We start from the raw sequence: 15,251 nt of genomic DNA, 5'->3' as shown, positions 1-15,251 counted from the left end.
AATAAATAATGGATATTTTAAAGTAAAGCGATTTTGTTGTTTAATTTTTATAATCATATTCACCTTTATTACAACTTTCTACGATAATCAGAAGCTGAGAACTTGACACTGATTATGATTATTTATTGCAGAATACATCATTGTTTTAACTAAAAGTGGCTGACGCCAATTCTTTGCGCAAGACTTACTTTATTCGTGTACTGATTTTGAGCACACCTTCTTTTAAATTGCTAAAGATACAGCAGGTGATAGAAAAAATGGAAAAAAGAAAGGAAAATGCGAATAACTTGGTAAATATTAACATTATTAATTATATTAACAATTAAGAACTATAATTTTATTTTAATTAAAGAAGATGTATTTGTTTTGAAGAAATTATTTCTTCGGACCACATGCCTCGAATTTTCTGTTTTCTTGAATTCTGTATTTCAATCATTTATTTATAAATAATATTTAATCAAGTATTTCAACAAATTATGGAATGCACCTTATAGACCGTGGGCTCACAACGTAAATGGAAACGTAATACGGATAAGGCCAATTTTCACATGAGATGTTCGTCTGATGACGAGGAACGTAAAAATGGGTGCCTGGCAGGTGTGAGGGGATGCGTTTACCTGTGGCGACCTGTCAAAGGTGCAAATTTTTGGCAGTTAACTAACGTGTCTCGAATAAGGTTGAAAATTGGTGTACATGTAGGGGCTGACATTAGAAATAGCACCTGCCCATTGTCAGGCACTTACCTGGATGTAAAAGTATTGCCAGGCGGCTTCGAAGTCGCCTGAAACTCAGGCGAAATTTCTTGAAATTGATTTTACAGGAAAAAGTTTGAAACAAAAGTTGGCCCGCTCCCAGAGATGCATATTTTCATTGGTATATCATTTTTTGATAAAATTGATACATTTGGAGAAAACATCGATTAAAGAAATACCATAAAAATAAAAAGCCCTTTTTATTGACAAAAAGTGATTTTTGAAAATTATTAAAAGACAAAAGGTACTCTATTACAAGTATACTCCAAGATGAATAAGAAGTATTTGATCAAAATGTTAATATTTACCAAGTTATTCGCATTTTCCCTTCTTTTTCCCATTTTTTCTATCACCTGCTGTATCTTTAGCAATTTAAAAGAAGGTGTGCTCAAAATCAGTACACGAATAAAGTAAGTTTTGTGCAAAGAATTGGCATCAGCCACTTTTAGTTAAAACAATGACGTATTCTGCAATAAATAATCATAATCAGTGTCACGTTCTCAGCTTTTGATTATCGTAGAAAGTTGTAATAAAGGTGAATATGATTATAAAAATTAAACAACAAAATCGCTTTACTTTAAAATATCCATTATTTATTATTGTTACCCAGCGTGGGTCATTGGCGTAGGCATTACGATTGCATTTTTAATGCTATAGAACTGCATTAAAAATGCACCACGAAGAATTTGTAATGCCTACGCCAATGACCCACACTGGGTCTGGGAAACTTGACATTCGTCACGGTAATAAAGATCGAACGTATCTCCGCGACAAAACATAAACTTTAACAATAATAAATAATGGATAGTTTAAAGTAAAGCGATTTTGTTGTTTAATTTTTATAATTATATTCACCTTTGTTACAACTTTCTACGATAACCAGAAGCTGAGAACGTGACACTGACTATGATTATTTATAGCAGAATAAGTCATTGTTTTAACTAAAAGTGGCTGACGCCAATTCTTTGCACACGACTTACTTTATTCGTGTACTTATATTTGGGGTGCTGAGGGATGGAATGGTGGGTTGGAGATAACAGTTACTGGTGTAATTTTATTTTGTAGATACTCCTCTTCAATCCTTGAAAAATTTAACAAATTTCGTGCAGCCCTGAAGTATCAGTCCAATTTTTCGAAAATCCCAAATTTTCCCCTGTTAAATATATGGGATTTTCAAGTGGCCTGCGACTCCTGTTAAGATTGAAAATTAGGAAGATAAAAAGAAACCAATTGCCATTCTCCAGAAACAGAAAATTTTGGAGGTATATCTTGCCCTCTAGAGTTTTGACCATTAATAACCACTAAACTGTGTCATTAAAGTTTCGATTTATGATTATTTATATCTGTTTTCTACGATAATAATAACTACACAGTTATGTATCAAGGTACAATAATTTTCAAATTTCTTATCACATGTACACGTTTAATTCTGTATGTTATCATTACCATTTTGATGTGATTTAAAAAGGGCTTACGATGAGCTGTTGAAACATCACTGTATACTTATACTGAAGGTCACTTAATTCTATACAATAAAATACAGGCCAGTGTACATGGCCCCCACAAAGGGGTGGCTGGCCTGACTGCATTAAGAGGGTCGGGCACCGCCTGGGGCCCGCGGATCACCAGCTACTTTTTTTACAATATGAATTTTCAACCTAATAATCAGTTTAAAATGAGGAAAAATTTCTTTAGCACTTTTTAAATTTCCCTTGAATAAACGTGCAAAATTTACGCTTACTAAAGTAAAAAAAAAAGTATGTGGAGGGAGGGGCCCGTAAAATTTTGTAGACAGGGGGCCCTTATCGGGATATGTGGCCCATGATTCTATAGTAATTTTATGTACAGCAGAACTCTACCCGAGGCGCGTTATGTAATACTTGAGCGATCCCTAATCTAGAAAATTTCAAGTCTTCGACTTATAATTTATGGTGTGCAATTTTTGTGCGTTGTCTTAAAAAGTAAAATCGTCCAATTATGAATTTGAAACCCTAAGCTTCGTATAGTATAAGGAAACCTGATATGATTCTGGTTTGTATTGTGAAAATCGTCTTACTGATCAAATGAGAAAAAAGTACTTAATGTATAGTTGATCTCTATAGTTATGTTAACATTAATCCAGAAGACTGAAGGACTGCCTATATTTTTGTACTCTTAGATTTATATATCTCAACCCTGCTTGTAAATACTTGTATTATTGATCAATAAAAATAATAATTTTTTTTACAAAAAAATGTTGTGTAAAAGTATAGTTATAGCAACGCATGAAACAAGAATTTTCTTGTCGGGTTGTTTGACATAGAATTGAACGTCCTGATGCAAGAACAGCACATATCGACATTCAGAGACCTTCCCACTGCGGCTCTAACGTTTCTATATGCTGTTATTGTATTGTGACTCTGTGTGTAAAACTATACTCAGCAATAAACAGTGTATTTACTTTGCGCTACACGCATGTTTTTGTACTTCCTCCACATTTGGCACAGACCCTTTAAACTTAATTTCAAAGCATCGACAACTGTATTTTGGCGATTGTGGATTTTCTGTGATAAAAGTTCTGGCCTTCAACAATACATTCTCATCACTTAGCTCGTGCTTTGCACTCTATTTTGTCCAATGATGCAACGCAATGATATAAAATGTATAACACAATTAATTATATATCTCGGCCTGGGATTGCTTAATCAGGTATTGCAAAATATAGTACAAATTTTATTATCATGATTACTTTAATATTTGTTCCTTATTTTGCATTATATTTTATTCGTAGCTACCCTGAAAATATATATAATTTCAATAAATGTATATAATTATAATTCATAATATGCATTAGCATTAAAACATACGTATTTTCATTTTCTTATCTTTATAATAAAAAGTGCACTTTCTGTAAAAAAAAAACAATTTTGTTATTAAATATTTTATAGCAACTTGTGTTTTTTTCCATAAACCTAATTTGTTTATTTTCAATTCTATTTTTAAGATTTACACTAAAAATACGTAACTTAGCGTAAAATGCTTCTTAGACTTATAGATACAATGTAGGCGAAAATTTTTGTTAAATGAAGAGTTATTTTAACTTGCATCATTTGTCCAAAAAGTTAGTATTTTTATTACTAATTTTTTCTATAACAAAAGTTTATAACAAGTTTCTAGATCTTTTTAGTTTGAAATTTAACCTTTTCGTCATATCTAAAAATGATTAATAATACAGACCGCGCAAGTAACACTGGGCAGCATTATGGTCCACTATTCCCGGTCGCATACATTTTACTATAATCAGAAAAGGTCTTGATATTATATGATAGCATTATTTGATAGGTGATAGCATTGTAATTGATGTAATTCATATAATTAAATAAATCATGAATAATAGTTTCTTCAAAAACGTCTGCAGTTAGCACATAAAGATTATAGTTCTCAGAGTTTTCCAGGAGGAGGTTGCATGAGCAGTCGTTAATTCTCAGACGATTACCTGTGACCTCTTCTCTTTTTATTGAGCATGTCGGCGATGAATTTTGCTTCTGCACTGCTGACTGGAAGCTATAAGAATGCTACTTTATTTACTAAAATAAAATCAATACCCACCTTCGGTACTGAATCTTCCGGACCTTAATATCCAAGACCAAATTCTTTATAAGTATGCTAGACGCCAGACTTTCTACAGCCACTCAAAGACATCAAAAATTAAAAATACAAATATTCTACAGCAATACTTCAAAAGGCAAAGATTCTACAACAAAAGTCGACAAACGCAAAATTATACCGCAAAACTCAAACCTAAATCTAGATTTCCGTTAGATACAGTATACCGGATCAAAATTACGCTAGCTCAGTCCTGAAAATCTGTCTAATAGTAGGGGGGGGGGGGGGATCGTTGGTAAAAGGAACAAATTCCTGAATTCAAATATAATGAGCGTAGTCAAGATTCAATATAACAAATAATATACGATTTATTAACCCCTAATACGAACAATCCTATTTGTCCAAGGGGCAATCCTATTATACTCTACAAAGTATATGTTGGAAAAACGTATAAGTCAAAAACAAAAATTTACATATAACTCTTTATACTAAACTAACTAATCTTCAATAGATTAGAACCTTTCCGTTGGTGCTACTCCACGACGCTTAACTAAGCTCGCATTATTAAAGAAAACCAAAAGTACTCACATAACTTGTTAGTATTCTTTTTTTTTTTTTTTGAGGTTACCAGAACTGTAAGTCGGGGTCTTAAATATAGGGGCGCCGATTTAATCTCAGCCAAAAGGGTACTCTGAAAGGGAGAAGAAAAAAAGGCTTACCATACGTAAAAGCAAAACTCTAGGGAGTGGTCATATTCTACAGGAATAATCAGGTAGATGGACTAAAGATTAAAGGGGTGGTCATACTGAATAGGGGTAGTCGTAATCGAACTTCAAAAAGGTAACCAAATGTTTTAAAAAGAATTGTAGCGAGTAGTCATATTAAATGGGTTTAGTCGTGATTAATAATTCAAGAGTATTCCCAATTTCAGAAATTTCAATTTCAACACTACAGAAAAAGGGGTAACTATAACTTTACAAAAGGATTAGTCGTATTCTATCAAAAAGGGTTAATCAATACAAGAAAAAGGGGTGGTAATATTTCACGAAAAAGGGTTAAACAATTCAAGAAAAAGGGTTAGTCATATTTCAACAAAGTAAAAGGGTAATCAAATTAATAGCGCACTCGTTTATCCTGCACTGGTGTACTCCAAGAGCAGTCCGATCGCTCCCTCTTACTTCTTCTCACTTCTTCCTTCTCACTCCGACCTGCTTCGGTGGAGATCGGAGTGCACCAGTGCAGTATAAACGAATACGCTATAAGAAAAGAGGTACTCATGGAACATAGGAAATACTTTACTTGCACGAAGCTCCATGGCCGGACCTTATAGTATAATAAGCATAAATTACCTTATACTTTAAACATAATGTAGTTAAGTACTAATTTTTATATCTAAAAGGAATATTATGGAATGAGACTTCAAAAGAATTTGAATAAATCTATCAGTCTTGCTTATTAAATCCTCTTAAGCCTAAGTTACAAAATTAAATAAGCCAAATGAATGAACTATTCTTTGAAGAAAATAAACAAAATTATTTATATTACTTAAACAATAAAAAATATGCCCATAATCTTACAATTTTAACTTCAGAAGAAAGTATACCATTAGAAAAGAATGAATTTTATAAACTCAAAAAAGGACATTTTCAAGAGCGTGGGATCGATGGTCGTATTGGGGATATTAGGGTACAGGGTTACGTAAGGGCGTGGGTATATATGGTCTTAGGGATCACTGAAAATAATGGTTTAAGAACATAGATTCAAAGGGGCATATCGGAGATAAGAATCCGAAATTGTGGAAACAAGAAGGAGTATTGAGGATTAGGTTACTCGGGGATTTGTGGGTTTTAAGGCGATTCAGATTTAGTTAAGTCATCCTTCTTGCAGTAGGGACAGTTAATGATCCGCATTCCGGGTTCGCCATAGCCGCGACAGAAGTTTTACCTGTGGACTTCCTGACCATTGCTCTATATCAAAACTATATATTCTACAGAGGTCCTGTTTGTACCAGGATTTCCTTTATACAAATTCTATCTGAATACCAAAAACCTTAAGAAAATCTAAACCGACCTCAAAGACCACTGATAGTGAGGGCAATACGCGCACTCCCATCTGTCTAGTCTGAATTTTCAATTCTATCGGTGCAATTACTTCATGTGATAATTTCTGGACTTGACTATTCGCGACATATACTAGACCGTGTCTATTCTCGATTTTCAATTTTAAATTTTCGACAACTTTCATCCCATCCGGGTCTATAAAAGATGTAGTTGCGCCCGCATCTACCAATGATTTTATAGGAGTGTCTAGGATTCTGAGAGTAACATACATAAAAAGCTCTGGTTTTGATATTCGGGTTGGATAGTAGGCTAGTTCAGAAAGATTAAATATGGGGATAGTTGGGATCTTGCTACAATAATCTTCACTATCTATGATATAATGAATGGAGATGAATAATTCTTATCAAACTGGTTAGATTTCATTATAATTATTTTAAAGGGATTAGTATCTTTCGGATCAGAAATGATTAATTTTTCAGACTCAAATTAGGGGTTGAATGTAAGGGAGGATTGTACCCATAGGTGTGAACACGAATATTTGAGCACGTAGAAGGGTATTCGGGAAAATTAAGGGGGTGTCGTTCAGAAAAAGGGGTAGGATCATAATAGGTCAAGGGCTGCCTTGAATTGGAATTGTTTATTGCGATCTTGAGCTTCAACGTCAACACTACTACCCTGGCCAATTTCATAAGTGACAGTTGAATCAAATTTTTTCATGTATAATTTTTCGAGCCTAAAAGATAATACTGGAGACATTGTGGGCCCTTTTAACGTCTCCCTGTCACATTTTTGTATTTTGTATATTTTGTATTTTGTATATTTGGTATACACACACTCTTATATTAGAATTGAAATTTTTATTGTCATATCGATTTTTGGTATGCCGATAAGCATTTGTTGTATCTCGATATTGTCTACTATGACTAAGGCGATTATTAAGTAAACGTATCTTCTACGTGTTGGCTCTGAAGGTCAAAATCATGACCAGAAGGGTTGCGCGAGTCCACCCTACTAAGATCTGCATTACGGCTTCTACCTGAATCTCCAGCGGTTAAGAACGGATCAACTGTATAAAAATCATGTTCATAATTTTCGGTATTTCGCGAACAGCTATAGTGATCTGAATGACGATGACGATCTTTCATAAGATCTTAATCGTCATTATGATACACGGGATAATCCAAGTATCATCACGGCTTTCTTTACCCGCCATCTTATATCAGATTTATCAAGATCAAATAAACGAATATCACGTATGCCTCTAATCAAAATTTTATAAAGCCGATAATTCTAGGTTATTATTGTTTTTGGGAACAATAATAGTTTGAGTTTCAGAGGGGGTTATTTGGGTTAAAGGAATTTATTCATTTTTGTGGAATTACACCGGGTCAGATTTTGCAGCACTTCTCTATTGGAAATCTTGAACATGGTTAAGGTTTTTTCGTTTTAAAATGTCTTGGGGATTCTTAACTTGAATCTGAGATCAAATTTGTTTCAGGTTGTGGAGAAATACTTTTAAACTAAATAATTTTCAACGTACTAGACTCCTACTCTAAAGCTAGCTATTTATCCTAGTCAAAATTCAGTCACCAGAAATTCGTTTTAATTTTGAAATAAAATATTTAAAATTGCTAAAAATTGATTTTCAGCAAAATTTGCAAAGGAATTTCTTTCTTCAAAATTTTACGCCAACCCCACGTTGGGCGCCGCACAGTGGGCTGGATCAGGAATTTACTATTCAAAATCACCTACAGCCTACAATTCTTAACCGATTTTCAATTTTCTCCAATAGAAATAATCAGCGGTAGTTGCGCAAGAGCATGTATGGATTAGATTATTATTTTTTATCTGTAAATAAATAATTCAATTAATTTCGTTTTTTATGAAAATATATATCAAAGCATCTTAGCAAAATAAATAATTAGTTGCTTAATTTGATCGACAAAATGATACTTGATCATAAGAATTTGTTTTCTGCTATAATTTACTTATTTTATAAACAAATTTTATAAACAAATGCATAGTTTGGCCATTTATAGAAAGAAAGAATCGTTTTTCTTCCCGATCATCTTCAAAATATATAAGTGGTGATGTTTAGTGATAAAGACTTGTGATTCGATATTATTTGTTAATTTCATAAACAAACTATAGAAGAAAATGCATTGTTTGGACATTTATGGGTAGAAATTCATCGTTTCTCCCTCTTATCGCCTTCAAACTATATCAGTGATGCAGTTTTGTGACGATTCAGAAGAATTAGCATCCAAGTTGTACTTGTCAATCATTTCAAGAATTTCAGGATCCATTTCAACTTCATTTTTGCCCCTTTTCTGCCTTGAAGAGGCAATTAATAGATCAGATGATACAAGAAGCTTGTGCATTAAATATTTATTAGTCGAAAGTCGAGAGCACTTTCGTGTGTTGAATTCTCTGAACCGCTTGAAATCGTTATTACGTGCTTCTGCAGCTTCTTCTGAATACTGTCCGATTATAAGTAAAAATGCTGTATAACCGTTGCTCCATGTAGCAACATTTTTTGTACTATTTTATTTGTGTTTATATTTGTATTTTGTGTACTGTTAATAAAATACCACGGTTAAAAACTGACGTACGATTGTGCAGTTTCAAATGCGAACTTGTTAAAAAACATGGGAGGAACTTTCGTGCTACTACTTGTCAACATGTGCAAAATTTGAGTAAATCTAACAATCAATTCTTTATTCACTCCTGTTGTTTCAGCAGCTAGGTCAGGATTCACGAAAAATCTTCTGGCGGTGTTACCACTATTTGAGTTACCAGTTGCATGCCTTGGCTGTTCTATGATCAGACCAGTCCTTTCTTTAAACTCCTTACATATTCGAGTATGAGCGGCATCCTTTTGCTTTTTTTCCTGCTCTGTCCTTGCACATCTATTTTTGAAATCTAAACGACAACCTATATGTATTATACTTTCATAAGGTCGCATCTTTGTATGTAAAGGAGAATTATCATATTTCAGGTTGGTGATAATCTCTTCTTTCAGCTCAACACGATCAGTTATGTTCATTTCGCTTGGCTTAGCCTCACAAATGTAGCAGCTTGCCGATGAAAGTGTATCAGAGAGTGCTAGACAGACATTACCACCTGCCATAGTCAATTTCATATCAGTTCTGACTATGTAGACGCCATTCGGTGTAGTGATCTTCGTTGGCTTCAATGTTTTGATTTGGCGTTTGATTTCTTGAATCTCTGTTTTTATCATTTCCTTTGTCTCCTTGGCGAATATAAATGCTATCGGTATGCATCGTCTAGGAAACCCAGGGTAAGGATTGCTCCAAACAACTGCTGAAATTTCACTCACCTTCAGGCATAATGGTGCCATCGATATCGTAAACACTGTCGTATCTGACGAATCTTCGTCCGCAATTATCTGATTATACGTTCCCTGATCTGAATCTCAATCACATCCATATTTCATGAGTAAATCTAAATTACAAGTTTTGACCCTCTTGTCTAGAGGAGGAAGTTTTAAATTAGGGTCCTTAAAAAGTCGTGTTATCGAGTGATCGATTAGAGACTGAAGGTTGATGCGAGCTTCTGTTTCTGTTATATGGGCCTGCGCCTGCGATGGATAACATTCTTTTTTTGCTTTAGCAACTTCATAATACGAAGGATAGATATCTGCATTTTGCGTTTTAGCCTGAAATTGAATGACATTGTATTGATACTTAGATAACTTGGCATCTTCCATTAAAGCTAAAGCTTCTTCTGCAGAGTAACATTCTACTTCTTTACCTGAATTATAAAAAACATTATCTAAATCACCACTGGTATCGGTTAGAAGAGACCCAATTGCATTAGCAGTTTTTCTTCTTCCAGTAGTTTTTAATATTCGGAGAAATGCTTCTTGAATCTCGATTGCCGAATAAGTTTCCTCTATGGTCATAAATCTGCGTCTCTTTGTCGCAGCCGAAATTTCATCAAAGCTTTCCGTACTCAATCTTCTTCCAGGACTTCTCTTCAGCTCTGAAAAGTCTACAAAGAAATCTGCATTAAGCCACTTCTGAAACTTCATTTCAAATTTGCTTTTAATAGCAAAAGGTGGCTTCCACTTCTGATAGCAATGTGCAAGAAAGTTTCTGCTCAGGTATCTGCCAACTATTTACAAGCGATCATCATTAAGACTGTATTTCGCTTGCAAATAATTTAGCAACTTTTTCGTGTCTTTAATGTCATTTTCGACAAGAAAGTCGAAAATTACTCTCTTGAAGACTTTAAAAGAGTCCATTTTGTAAATAATATTTACTAAGAATTAAAAAATAATATTATAATAATAACAATAATAATGTCACTAATAATATAATAATAATAACCACAAACCTGCGTATGACGAAGCCGAAATAAGTTGAAGATAGATCACAAAAAATCAATTCACTCTTGTAATCCTGTTGTACTTATAATATAAAAAATGACATTTGTTGTGAGAATGTATCTAGCGGCAAAGTCTGAACTAACAGCTATTGGCGGTAAATTTTGAATTACTTAAAAAATTGAAAAGTAGTTTTAAAACGAAATACATTTTAGCCACCCTCACTGAAACTTACGTAAAACATCACTCTACTTTAAACTCATATTTATTTATAATATACTTAAAGGACGATCAGTAACAAAAAGGAATAATTTCTGTCTATAAATGGATAAAACTTTGCATTTGTTTATAAAAGTTGTTTATAAAATAAACAAATAATGTCGCATGACATGTCTACATCACTAATGATTACCACTAATACAAACTGAAGGCGATAAGAAAGAAAAACGATAACTATCTGCACATAAATGATCAAACTGTGCATTTGTTTGTATTATTTGTTTGTAAAATAAGCAAATTATAGCAGAAAACAAATTTTAATGATCAAGTATCATTTTACTGATAAAATCAAGGAAACGCAACTTAAAAATATACTTTTCAAGCAAACAATTCATGTTGTTGACATTATTGTTAATATAATTTGTTTATAACACTAATATTCGAAAACCCACTAATTATTTATTTTGGTAAGATGCTTTGACATATACTTTCATGAAGAACGAAATTAATTGAATTATTTATTTACAGGTAAAAAATAATAAGTGAAAAATGACTCATTTTGTCTCTTTGTTTGTTTATGTAAAAAACATAAAATAATAAAAATTCAAAAATCTAATCTATACATGCTCTTGCGCAACTATCGCTGATTATTTCTATTGAAGAAAATTGAAAATCGGTTAAGAATTGTAGGCTGTAGGTGATTTTGAATAGTAAATTCCTGATCCAGCCCACTGTGCGCCGTTGTAAGAATGCTACTTTATTTACTCAAGTAAAATGAACACCTGCCTTCGTTACTGCATCTTGCGTACCTTAATATCCAAGAACAAATTATTCATAAGTATGTTGGGCGCCAGGCTCTCCAAAGCCACTCAAAAACATGAAAAATTCAAAATGCAAATATTTTAGAGCTAAACTTCAATAGGCACAAACTCTACAACAAAAGTCGACAAACGTAAAATTATACCACAAAACTCAAAAACTACCAACGATTAACAAACGTTATCAAAAAGAAACACTGAAATAGGAAAATATCTGGAGGATGACACTATTTTTCCGTATGTAGGCAATCAAAAAGGGTACAAACGAAAACGTTGAATGTGCAAACAATAAGAACGACTTACAAATGTTAGCAAAAAGAAAAGTTGAAAAATTCAAATAATATTAAAATTTCAAGGGACGACAGGAAATTTTTATATGCCCCTAGGTGGTGGAAACTCTCGTTAGGGTATATCTGATCTGCCGTCAGTAATTGTCGATCGAGTTCACGGATTATCTCCAATTCTTCCAAACTTTTTCGAGTCGCCGGATTGGTACCATCCGGAATCGGCCCCCCGGGTTCTAAGAGTAGGACGCACCCTGGATCCAATGTCAGCACAAGAGACCGGTCGTGCGCTGGGTTGAAGGGTATTAAGGTCTTCGTGCTGGGGCCGTGTTTGGCCCGTGTTCAACGTCGTAAACCCAGCACCTGTTGGATTCTCTCGCCTCCAGGCGGCAAGAGAGCACAGCGACCGGGCGGTGCGCCAGGCCATTTGTGTATTCGACGGACAGCTGGCGGAGTGGTTTCGTGACGTTGGCCGACGCTTGATAGTGTCGGCGGGCGAGAAAGCTCCTGCCCGTCTCTCGAGTTTGGACTGGTCAACCCCGGTTGAACAGCTGGATTGAATACTGCCAACTCCTGTTGGTAGTCGGGTCTAGGACTCCTCGTCGGCTCCTGCCGACGATTAGGTTCTGGTCGTCCCCAGGGTTTTCGGTCGCACTTCCTCTTCCAAAAATTCAGTCCCATTCAAAGGGGTTCCCAGGCACTGCTCGCTAAAACGACCTGCAAGCTCCCTTTGAAAGGTACTAAATATTCCGTTCGGGCATGGTAATCGCCCACCGGGCACTGCTTGTCCGACGACCCGCAAGGCGGTTACCAGTCCGCTGAAAAGGATTGTTATGATTTACCAATTGATATAAATGCCAAGTGTTTTCCTTGTTAGAAATTTTTTGCTCTTAAAAGAGCAGATCGTTCAAATTGAAGGTGAGTAGTATTCAAAGGCAAAATTTTGATAATGAACTTCATTTATTAACTATTTTGCCCTAGGCCGGGTGGAAAGAGATAGAAGATGTGCTGCTTCGAGCTGGTCGAGAGGCAGACTGGTGCCACGGTAGCGTCAGTGTTTCAATTTATGCGGGTGCGTGCAGGTCCTCCCACTCTACTGAATGAACGGTCTCTCACACTTGGCGCGGAAGTCGAGGAGCGGGGGCGCCGTCATTGAGCCTACCACCCCTCGATGACGGTTCAATCGAAAGATCGCTTGTCGGAGGGTGGCATGCTGTCTCTCGAATTGCGTGGGCTGGCTGAAAATTTCGCAAGCGCGCGATCAGTCTCTTGAATTGCGCGGGCTGGTCGGATATTTCGCACGCGCGCGATTAGTCTCTCTTTCACCGGCATTAAATTTCCTCTCAACCTAAGGTTCATCTTACTTTCTAATTTATTCCTACTGAAGGGCGTGCATATTGATTGCGTGTAAATGATCCTGGATACATACATAAGATATTAACCGAACATATAAGCATACACCAAAATCAACATACATACCTAAATAATTAAATGTATATAATATATAATGTATATAATATATATATAACTTATAAACGCTCGTTGATAGTTCTCATTTGTTACCGATATATTCTTGAGTAACTGCAGGTTCTGCAGGAATATTAGTCTTCAAATGATGATGCTTTACGAAATCCGATATTTCGGCGTTCCTATCAATTAAAGACGTAAATATATTGGAAAAATTTGACAACTCGGTATAATGCCCTGAAAATGTTGCCAAAACAATTTTAGTAAACGACTCGGTTGATGATGTTGCGATGACATGCTGAGTCGAGTTAGATGTATGAGCCGTTGTATTAAGCGGAAGTTATGCGTCAAGGGCATCAAAGGTACCATTCCTCGACTTTGTCGTACAATCTGTCATCAAAGTAAGACAACTTACCTTTACGTGGAATTATCAACAACTGAACATGTTGTGCTTAAAATTTAGAATAATTTGATTCAAGAGTTTCTAATCGCGCTTTAAGCAGCCCCTGAGAGGGCTGCTTAGGTACTGAATTAAAAGAGCTTCGAATCCGTTCACCAAGTTGCACTTGTTCAAGGAAGCACAAGTCCGCACTTGACAGTTTGAGAGACACGACTGTTTGTCGATTAAAATTGATAAAAACAAGACCTTAATTAAAATTGATCAAGATAAAAAGATTAAAAAAATTTAAAAAGTCGTCCTCATTTGACGTGACCTAGACACGTTCGAAAGTATCGATTTGAACCCAAAATACCGAAACCATGTAAATTAATTTTACGAAGAAAATTAATTAAGCGAATTAATAAACGTGAATAAGAAACCAGATTTTAGTGTCACTTTATTTGATAGTAACGCGCACTTGTTATTGTCAATAGAATTCACTTGCAGAATGTGAACTTATGTGCATTGTTCACATCTTTTCATAACAGGCAAATCTAAAAGACATATATATGTTGCAATTTAAGCACATCGTACTAACCTTTTGCACTCCTTTTCAGGTTTCCACGTTGCAAATGTGCAAATCTCTAGTGCAATCGTTAGCAAAAAAACTGAATTGAAATATCTGGGGATAGCACTATATTTTTATTTCCCCTAGGTAGGCAATCAGGACTGTACAGACGAAAATATTTAATGTGCAACCAGTACAAAAGACGTGCAAATGTAAGCAAAATAAAATTCAAATTTCGAGATGATGACTTTAGATTTCGATTGTCCCCTAGGTTGGCAACAAAAAGAGTAGACACGACAATATTCGACGAACAAACAGTACAAACGGCGCACAAACATAAGCGAAAAGAAGCACTGAAATACGAAAATATCGGAGGGGGGGGGGGGCACAACATTTTTATTGGTCCCTAGGTAGGCAAGAAAGATGTTATCAAAGAAAATATGGAATGTACAAACTTTAGCAAGAAGTAAAAATGAAAAAATGAAAATTTCGAGGGGATGACACTAAATTTTATTTTGCCCCTAGGTAGGCAAGCAAGATGGTACCAACGACAATATTGAATGTAACCACAGTAAAAATGACGTGCAAGAGTGAGAAAAAATAAAATGAAAAATCCAAATTTCAGGTGGAGGACAGTAAATTTTGAATTGTCTCCAGCTGACCAACAAAAAGGGTAAAAACAATAATGTTGAATGTACGAACAGTGCAAATGACGTGCAAACGTTAGCAAAAAGACAAACTAAAAAATTAAAACATCGGGGGGGGGGGGGG

This window comes from Belonocnema kinseyi, chromosome 5 (genome assembly GCF_010883055.1).
Source record: "Belonocnema kinseyi isolate 2016_QV_RU_SX_M_011 chromosome 5, B_treatae_v1, whole genome shotgun sequence".
NCBI lineage: Eukaryota > Metazoa > Arthropoda > Insecta > Hymenoptera > Cynipidae > Belonocnema > Belonocnema kinseyi.
This window is presented reverse-complemented; position numbering follows the sequence as displayed.